The sequence below is a fragment of the Bombus vosnesenskii genome, unplaced genomic scaffold, assembly GCF_011952255.1.
Source record: "Bombus vosnesenskii isolate JDL3184/JDL3185 unplaced genomic scaffold, Bvos_JDL3184-5_v1.1 scf7180000013571, whole genome shotgun sequence".
Taxonomy (NCBI): Eukaryota; Metazoa; Arthropoda; class Insecta; order Hymenoptera; family Apidae; genus Bombus; species Bombus vosnesenskii.
Window position 1 is genome coordinate 18,112 of NW_022883128.1, and position 9,984 is coordinate 28,095.

The following is a 9,984-nucleotide window of genomic DNA, read 5'->3' on the forward strand; positions in this document are numbered from 1 at the left end:
AAGGGTTTGGCTGATAATGTGGGTTATGCGATGGATTGGCTCTACTGTTGAATGTTGTTTTCGGAAGCCGAATTGGTGATCTGGGAGTGTTTTCAAGTTCTCTAGGAGTGGAAGGAGTCGATTCGTGAGCATCTTCTCGAATAGTATGGACAGGGTAGGTAAAAGACTGATTGGGCGATAGGAGCTGGTTTCGTATATCGGTTTACCGGATTTAGGGATGAGGGTAATCAATGAGATTTTCCAGGCCTTAGGATAGTGTTCCAGGCGAAGGATGGCATTAAAAATCGATGTGATGAGTGTTATCCCTTTTGTGGGAAGTTCGTTGATTGCTCTATTGCCTATTAGGTCGTGTCCTGCTGCTTTCTTGGGGTTTAGGCGACTGATTGTTTCTATAGTCTCTGCAGAGGAGAAGGGTTCGATAGGAGGGGACATTTGGAAGGGGGTGTGCAGGTATTCAGTAACGTCCGCGGCGGCTTGGGGGGAATGGGGTTTGAATACTTTTGACAAGTGTTTGGCAAACAGGTCGGCTTTTTCTATAGGGCTTCGTGCCCATCCACCTTGCGGACGGCGGATAGGTGGGATTATTTGTGGGGGGCGTGTGAGTTTCCTGGAGGCCTTCCATAGTGAGTAGTTGGTGTCGGCTGTGGAGGATAAGCTGGCGAGATATTTTTGGAAACAGTCGTTTTTGTAATTTTTTATAGTTTTGGATAGCTTTCTAGTTGCGTTGTTTAGTTTGCGTTTGTCATCCGGTGTTCTATGGGTCTGCCATACTCTTCTTAGTCTACGTTTTTCTGCTATTTTTTTTAATATGTATTGGGGATATTCTTGTTTGCTGATGGACGTCTTTGTTGGCGTTTATTATGCTCGTGTTTAAGTATTCCGTGACTCCTTCAATTTCTTCCTTAGTTTTTAGTGAGGTTAGGACTGAAGTTGAGTGAGTAAAGACTTCTTTAAAGAGCTGCCAGTTGGTGTGTTGGTTGTGAATGGAGCCATTAGGTGTATTCTCGATGATTGTTGAACTGACTGTAGCTATCACGGGGGAATGATCAGAGGAGAGATCAGCCGAGGAGTTGATTTGGACGTGTCTTGATGAGATATTTTTAGTTACGAAGAAGTCCAGAAGGTCGGGTATTTTGTTAGTGTCGGTGGGCCAGTATGTGAATTCGTATGTGGTGGGGTAGTTGAGGTTGTTGGTTATTATGCTGTTTAAGAGATTTTTGCCTCTTACTGTAACCAGTCCGCTGCCCCATTGGGTGTGCTTGGCGTTATAGTCTCCTCCAGCTATGAATCTATTCCCCAGGGTGTCTAGGAAGTTATCAAAGTCTTCTTTGGCGATGGAGTGTCTGGGAGGGCAGTATACTGCTGAGGTGGTGATTGTGCCATGACAGTCTTCTATTGCTACGTTTGTTGCTTGGAGGTAGTCTTTCTGGAATGGTGGAAGTTCGTAGTGCTTAATACTTGCTTTGATTATTATTCCGGTGCCACCGTGGGCCTTTCTGCTGGGGTGTTGGGTACGGTAGAATTTGTAACCATTTATTTTCAGGTAGTTCTGTTTTGTGAAGTGGGTTTCCGATGCGAGCATTACGTTGATTTGCTGGTGTTTTAGGAAGAGTTCTAGTTCAAATTTGTGTTGCGCTAGATCGTTGGCGTTCCAAAGAGCTATGCGTGTTGGTTTTATTTTGCGTCGGGGCGTACTAATTCATCCATGATGAGTGTTAGTAGCGATAGCAAATTATTTATTTGCTCCGATTGTTTCTCTATTAGCTTTTCAAGCCTAGAAACGTTGTCTGTGTTAGAAGAATTGGGGACACTATTTTGGGAAGGATCCCTTTGGCTATTCGGGTTATTTTGGATGCCTTGTACTGCTTGGACATAGGAGGTTGAGGTAGTGATGAATTTAGTAGGAGTGGGTATTTGGTTGGTTGAGGGGATTGGGGTAGTCGTGAATTTCGGCGGGTTTGGTGTTTGGTTGGTTACCTCTTTTGCTCTGAGTTTAGTGTACCTGTTTGTGTATAGGGTTTTATAGGCTGAGCAGCCTTTATATTTGACAGGATGGTCACCTTGACAGTGGATGCACTTCGCTGGGGTTTCCGGTGATTTAGTGCACTGGTCAGCGGAGTGTGTGCCTGCACATTTAACGCAGTGGAAGGTATGGTTGCAGTATTTCTGCGTGTGACCGTACCTTTGACACCTTTTGCATTGCACTATTTCTTTTTTAACAAGCGGTGGTTCGAATTTTACTATTGCGTTCATTAGGCGACTGATGTTGTAAATTTCCTTATTGTTAGGCTTTTGCTTTATGTCTATAAAATATAAGTATAACGGGTCTTTCGAGACTCTATGCCTTATATTACGAACGTTGATGACTTCGTGGCCGAGTTTTAAGAGTTCGAGATTTGAGTTCATCTATGTCTGCTGAGTGGTGCATGTTGCGTAGAACCACTCGAAAAGGTCTTTCTTGTTTGAACTGGTATGTATGGAAGTTGGCGTTCAAGGTCTTGAGTAGTTTGGTGATTTTTCTGTATGCGTCAGGGGTTGTCGGCAGAATTTTTACCTTGTTGTTGTTAATCTTCAGGTTGTAATCGCCCTTGGAGATATCTCTCTCTAAGGACTTGATCATTGTTTGTATGTCGATGACATCATCCACAAATATTGGTGGGCGAGGGGGGATTCTCTGTGCTTGTTGGTTTGGCGGCGGGTCTGCGATTTCCATGGCGTCGTTAGTGGTTTGCAATTCGGCGAACCTGTTGTGGGTGTTTATTTGTATCGTTGATTGTTCGTTGCGAGTGTCGATCGTGTTTGGTTTTGATGTTTCTATTTTCCGTTTCGTTGTAATATTAGCGTCGTTGGTGCGGAGGGTTCTGCTGCACTTCTGCCGTGGAGGAGGTAGCGTGGGGTAGTTGCGAGTTTGCTCAGGAGAGCCTGGTCGCGATTGCTGGGCCATCATCGAGCTAGTCAATTGAAAATGAATAACTAGTCGTGAGGCTATGAGGCTAGTATTCGGGTTGGGGTCAGGTGCGTGGGATTTTCTTCTCCCTAAAGGGTAGGAAACACTTGGCTGTGTTCACTTTCGACGGTTGGGCGACACGTGTTGTTTTCGGACTTCACTGGGCACTAGAGACACATCTGCACGCTTCGGCGCTCAACAGCGAACTTTGTCTACAAGTTGTTGGAATAAAGTGTAAATTATAACCTGTCACCTTAGTGTTGTAATCAATTCAACCACCTCTATTATCCTAAACGAAATAAGGGATCGATCATTTCGTGGTGTCGATTGTCCAATCGTAACGGGAATTTACAACTCCCGTTGTACGCGCTCCCTCGCGTTCGCGTCTCTCCGCGAACGGTCGAAGAGAGCGTTTATTTTTGTTACATATATGATATTGTATTATATTATATTTGTTATTTTATATTGTATTATATGTTATATTAATAGATATGTGTAGTTACATGTTATATTTATTTATTTTAATATTAATAAATTAAATTATTATTGAAATGTTAATACTGCTTTCTTATTTTTCAATTTAAAATGTTAGTTAAAAATATTTTATATTTCTATAAATAAAAATAAATAAATAAATAAATATTTGTATTATTATAAATATTCTGTGGTTATGCTGCTGTATGACATTATACTACATATATCACATGAAATTGCAATAATGTCATAAAGAGTTATAGTTAATACTTTTTTTTAACATATTCGGAAAATAAGGAAATTTTTACGTAATATTAATAGTAATATTCTGAATTTTATGTTTACGCTAATGCTTTAATTCGTCGCGTTGCTCACTTCTTGTTATCTAACTCAATCTTAGTATATTCATTCATTCTCTTTGTTACACGATCTGTTTGATATGAGCGAGTGTTTCCACCAATTAGGCGTTAAAGCTGAAAATATATGTGAGAAACCTACCTCTTCTACTTTGTCCAATCACATCTGCATTTCTTTTACTCGACTTCTTTTCAGGAATGCATAGTACTTCAGTTCTTTTTGGTCTTATACTAGATCTTCTAAGAATCTTGAAACCGTTGATCCCGCTCCAATCTTATCGTGTAAAATGAGCGCTACAGCTGATTTGCAGGTGTCTAATTGCCATATGATATCCCCTTCTTGAGGCTTTCCATTAGCTACGAGGTGAATGGGCTACTGCTTGAAGATGAATAAAAATTGAGGCCATTTTCCTTACAAAATTGTCACCGTCGATGCAAAGGTGATTAATATTGTTTTGTTATAGCTTTCGCCAAGAATGTTAATAATGTTTAAGCTGTTCCCATAGATGTATCTCACCTTAGGAAGGCTTTTCTAATACTTTGCTCGCAATTAAAGTTATTAGCTCGCTTGTGGATGTACCTTCCTTATACATGGAGATAATAATAGGTTATTATCGGGCTCGGACACATTTCAATCTCCTAGCACCGATTATAAAAATAGAGAATACCACGGTTGATTTGGCCAATCATATGCCTATATATATTCTATATTGATTTCTATTATATATGTCGGAGATGAAAGGACATCGGAGCCTTCCCTTTGGAACTTCGGGAAAATCCCTTAACACCGTAATCTAGATTCTATCATAGGCGTAATTAAACAATTGTCGTCCTTCGATCCGATTGTATTTGTTCGAGATTTGTGATAATGAGCTTGGGCTCGAGGCGACAGCCAGTCGCCGAACGTAGCCGCGGTCACGGGATGAACGCTTTATCTAACAAAGGCATGCAGTAATTCTATAGCTCTCCTTAAAAAGGAAATAGTTGTAACACTCGACAGTAAACATTCCAACTGTCTCTGTCCCGTATCTCGCCATACGCAGACCCTATTCTTCGAGTAAGATGATTGCCAGATGTCGATGCGTCTCCGCAGTACATGTTCAGCTAGCCCGAGAGCCCGTTATAAATCTTAAGATTTAGCTAACTAAAGTCCTTCAAACAAACAGTCTTTGTCCCAGCTACGGGAAAATAGGAGAGACCTATTTTTCAACGAACGGCGTCTCCCACTAGCAACTTTCCCTCGAGGGCGGCTAGCATCTTTTTCTAACCACCGATATGGAGATTGACCAATTAGTAGCAACGCCAAATTCCCTCACCTTCTGAACGAAGGCTATCTTCGACGAATCCAATGATCTCGTGTCCTCAGACACACCCCATATAGTTTTCGTCTGTGGCATCATCGGGACGGGATATTCATTCTCTCTCGCGAGCTCATCGACGAAAAGGGTAACCCCTTACGACCCGTGAATATTACGCGTCCGACTTAGATTTTGTGAGCACCTTCATCTATCATCCCGTCGACCGCGGATTCGTTATTGAACCTAAGATCATTGCCATTAGTTTCTCGAGTATCTAATTACCACGGTTACTTGTCCAATTCTATGATAATCGTATTTGCATTAGTCGAAGTCTTCTCTATTGCATAGCGACACGTGTAATCCAAACGAAGATTCGTTTCACGCCCCAACCCTGATTCTAATGTAAACCCGACATATATATTGTATGTTATTTTGTAATAATTATTGGTTATAATATAACATAAAATAAATAGGGCGACAATATCTAGGGGAAGATTTTTGAGTATTTTACAATATAATTTTATTCTATCCCGTTTTTTCAGAAATAGATCTATTTGTAGGTATTGGTACAAGAGACGACACGACTACATCACTATCAGATTTTGTAGAGTTTCTAAATTTTGTATTCTCACTCATTCTTGATCTTATTTTGAGATCAATCTAAAATCTACCAAAAAGAAACCAATCTACATTTTTCCCGATCAACGCTTAGTAGAATTTCTTTCTGCGCTAAACGTAGAAATTTTTCTGTATGGTCTAATATCTTCTGCAATGGTGCTTATAGTTACAGATATTTAAATGACATTCAGATAGCACATTTCTTTTGCCTTTAATGAAGATTCGTATAAACTATATCATATATGTGGGATGGTGTGACGTTAGGGAAAGACGCGGCTGATTGTTTATAAACGTTGTCAAGATATGTTAATGTTGTCAAGGAGTGTTGTGAGCGTTACCAAGATCTGTTAAGGGAAAAATGAGCGTGGTAATGCTGTCAGAGTTGAATTAATCGTGGTCGAGAGAAGTTCATCGTGTTACTGTAACGTAGAAATAGCGATAAGCGAATTCGTGAAGCGCGATATTATATTCGATTTGGTGAGAGTGTTACAATATTGTGTTTATCATACTGTCTTTTCTGTTAATTTATAATAAACATTTCTACATATATATATATATATATATATATATAATACCACTACATCAGCTGTCTTTTCTATTTTAAAATATTCTAAAATAACTTTTTATGTCTAATAGCTTTTAATGTCTTTCCATTAGACGTAATTCATTTCTAATAATTTGAAAGTCCACGTCATCGAATCCAATCACGTTCACAGACTGCTGTCCCAGGTATGAGTCGCGTGTTCCTGACTCACACGCTGAAATTTTCATGAATGCTGTTTCTGGAAGTATTTAATACATAATTTTTTTAATTGTATATCTTACATTCAGTATTTACTTTGTTCGTCTTCTTTGCTGCAATTCTCCAATCCATGTCACTATTTCGATGATCCATATAGCATCCGGCATAATGTTTTCTTGTATCTCTTGTATTATGTTACATCCTAGAATGCAACCTGGAATCCTCGAGCTTCCCATCGGAGAAAGCGCCTACTCGAAAGGTTGGATAGCATAGTAAAGAAAGTATTTTCGATGAGAGAGTAAAAATTGTAGAAAATGCAACGCAAAAGATTAAATTAACAAACAACAAGTCCACTCATGAAACAAAACAGAAGGTTGACGAACAATAAGTTAGACGGAATGAAATAATTTCTATGTTTAGTGTTTATGACAGTGGAGGACCGTCAAGAGTTTCTTGAATATGGAGTACGTGTGGATTTCCTTTATTACAAAAGAGATGAGAGAGTCGCACGCAACTACACGCACGTACGTGTAACGTCAATCCACATCAGAGACCAGGCCGCTGTCACGACCGACTCACTTTAAAATCGGAGATAAAGATGTGGCGGCACTCGGCGACAATGTATATCGCCGAAGTGTCTAATGAGCCATCAATATCCCAACGATCCTTCCGCCGAGTATTCGAGGAGAAGGCGTGCGTGGTGGCGATCGCGGATGCCTAACAAACTCAAGGATAGTGGGGATATTGAGGGGTGACAAAAGACAAATAACCGAATTCGATCGGAAGTCGAGTGGTAAGAGTCGGTTTTAAAAAGTTACACTTAGAGCTCGCAAGTAAAAATTGTGAATTGTGTTAGAAGAAAAATAAAGTTTATTTTTTCTATTTTTTTTTGTTGTTCTTTTAAGTTATTTTATGTGACATACGCATCACGCACGCTTTCTGAATAAGAAGCGAAACCTAATCTCGATAGTCGGCGAGCCGAAGGAAGCGCCACGCGTCGGCTAGAAAGGTCTGTAATCGATTACCAATCGAAGGGCCGAACAAACTTCCATGTTGGAAGACACGACCGCCCATCGCGAAAAGAAGGAAGAACGGCCATCTTGAAGACAGAACGTGTCTGACCGTCTTGGCACGAGGTGCAAAGCGATTCGCGACAGCGATTTTCTTTTACTCTTTCTGGCTATATTCTTTTGTAATTAAAGTAGATTTTTGTTTTTACCCTCAGTGTGGATCGGATATTGCGTTATTTTGCGGAGTGATTATTCCCGGACAGGATGCGAACGCGGAACCACGTGTGTGATGGAGTAAATTTGGCTTTCTGGGCTTCTTCTTGGGGCTTTGCTGGGTGTGAGTAAGTAAATTATGTAAATTGTATTTGTAATTTCCGGTGAATCTGATAGGTTAATTAAACATGCCATTTCGCGGAACTCTTTCTAATTTTCGATTAAATTCAATAGTTTGCATTTCTCTTTGATTCCCTGGTGGTTTACGAACTTTATATTACGACATTTACTTTCTTCTTTTTTAGTTTTTTTTTGTTATGTTTGTTATTCAAACTGAGCTCGAAAGTCAATTTTCTTACACTCTCACTCAAATTTGGTCTGGTTGGCTAGTCGGATCAAAGAAAAAAGTTGGAAGAGTGAGAAATCCGGACGTCTGCAAATTTTTTTGAAAATTTATTTGCAGCGTTTTGATTTGCTGATCATATTTCACCGCACACACTTAAATAAGGCACACTGTGTCGAGATGGACAAGGATGATGTCCATCGTGAAAGTCAACCAACCTTCGCTCGCCAAGAATACTCCGTCGCTGAATTTCTTGTGCGATTGGATTGCCTTCTTTTCTAAAATTGGCTCACCAAGAGCTGTTCCTCTTCGCGGTTCCTAGACGAGCCATATCTACAACGCATTAATTATTTTTTTTACGCTAAAGTCATGGAGCTCTAAATCTCTCCGGTTTCTCCGCCGGTCATTCGATGTATTCTTCCTGATATACAAATCATTACATATCAGATTTTCACCATTATCCAAACATTCCAATGCTTTTAATTTTATTGCAAATAATTAACATATTTCGCTTACGCTTACTACACGACATTTAGTGTATTTATCATCTCACACTAAGACAATAAATATATAAGTAGACAGAATTGCAGAAGTAACGTTTAGAATTCTTTTGAGATTACTTTGCGGCCGAACGCTTGATAGGTCTGATTGACTGAGAAATGATGAGGTTGCTGTGCAACGATTGCCGATTCTTTTGTCGAAATTCGCACCGTAAGGAAAGAAACATAACCGATTTCCTCTGCAGGGTCGGTCAGACATCGAACTATTTCACGGTCTAGCTGAGCGTTCGAAGTTGTCAAGTCGCACCGCTCTTTTGATGTATAAGGTACAACTAATTTTATGTTGCAAAATGTTTGATAAATAATTACTACAAATTGATCATTGAACAAGAAACATTTATTATTTTAAAGTGAATGATAAAAAATATTTCAATAACATCTTTATTAGAATTTCTAAATAAACACATATTTTACATTATTAACTTTACTTGATAAAATTATTATAACTAACTATTACTATTAATATAACTATTACTTGATAAAATTTGCAAAAATTTATAAATTATCATACATAATGCAAAATATATTTTCATTTCACCACAGTCTACAGGAAACCAAGTTTCCATATTTTTAGTCTTTTATTGTTATTGTTCATTATTTGCGTATAGATTCGTCTCTGTGACAATTTTTTCTCAATATATATTATCAAATATTATATTAGAAATGTCTAATTCTTTTCTGTCTTCACCTAACTGACTTAAAGTTGCTACTTCTATGCCAGGAATCTTCGTATAGTTCCAGATTGTTGGTTCATTAGTTTCTTCTTTCTAAATCCATAGCTCTGATTGTTGATGATTACTGTGATTTTCATCTTCGATATCATCTTCATTAACTAGTCGCTTAAAACGTTTTGGTAAAGGAATTAAAATATCACTACTGTCACTTTATTTAAAATATCTATCAAATCACTTTTTGCGATGTAAGCAGAACTTTCACTGTCTTCAACAACGCTTAACATCCTTTTTGAAGACATTTTTAAGGGTACCTTTCTAATATTTTTCAAGAAAATATATCTGGCTGTCGGAATGTGGCTAAGAAAAAAAAATGTTGTTTGTGATTGGCCCGAAGGACGTACAACGTTTCGTGCTCGTGTTATACATAATTGACCAGAAAAAACGTATTTCGTTTTATGGTCGTGTTCATTATGTTTGGCCCGAAGGACGTACCATGTTTATCGCACGTGTTGTTTATAATTGACCGAAGAACGCACTACGTTTCATGTTCGTGTTCTTTATGTTTGGCCCGAAGAACGTACCACGAGTTTAACTCGAGGATGTAGGTTAACGGGTTAACTCTTTCTTCGTTTTTATTTGATGTGGCTAACAAGTGTCTGATTATTTCTTCCTGAGATTATAAAATTGACTTTTATTTGGGTGCAGTTATATTCTCAGTAGCATATTATCTATTTATATCATTATTATTA

The 9,984-nt window shown here is 38.8% G+C and overlaps 1 pseudogene; it reads right to left on the minus strand.

The window, feature by feature from the left end:
• Positions 1–9,067: 9,067 nt before the first annotated feature.
• Positions 9,068–9,536, minus strand: LOC117238602 (annotated as a pseudogene).
• Between the last annotated feature and the right edge of the window lie 448 nt (positions 9,537–9,984).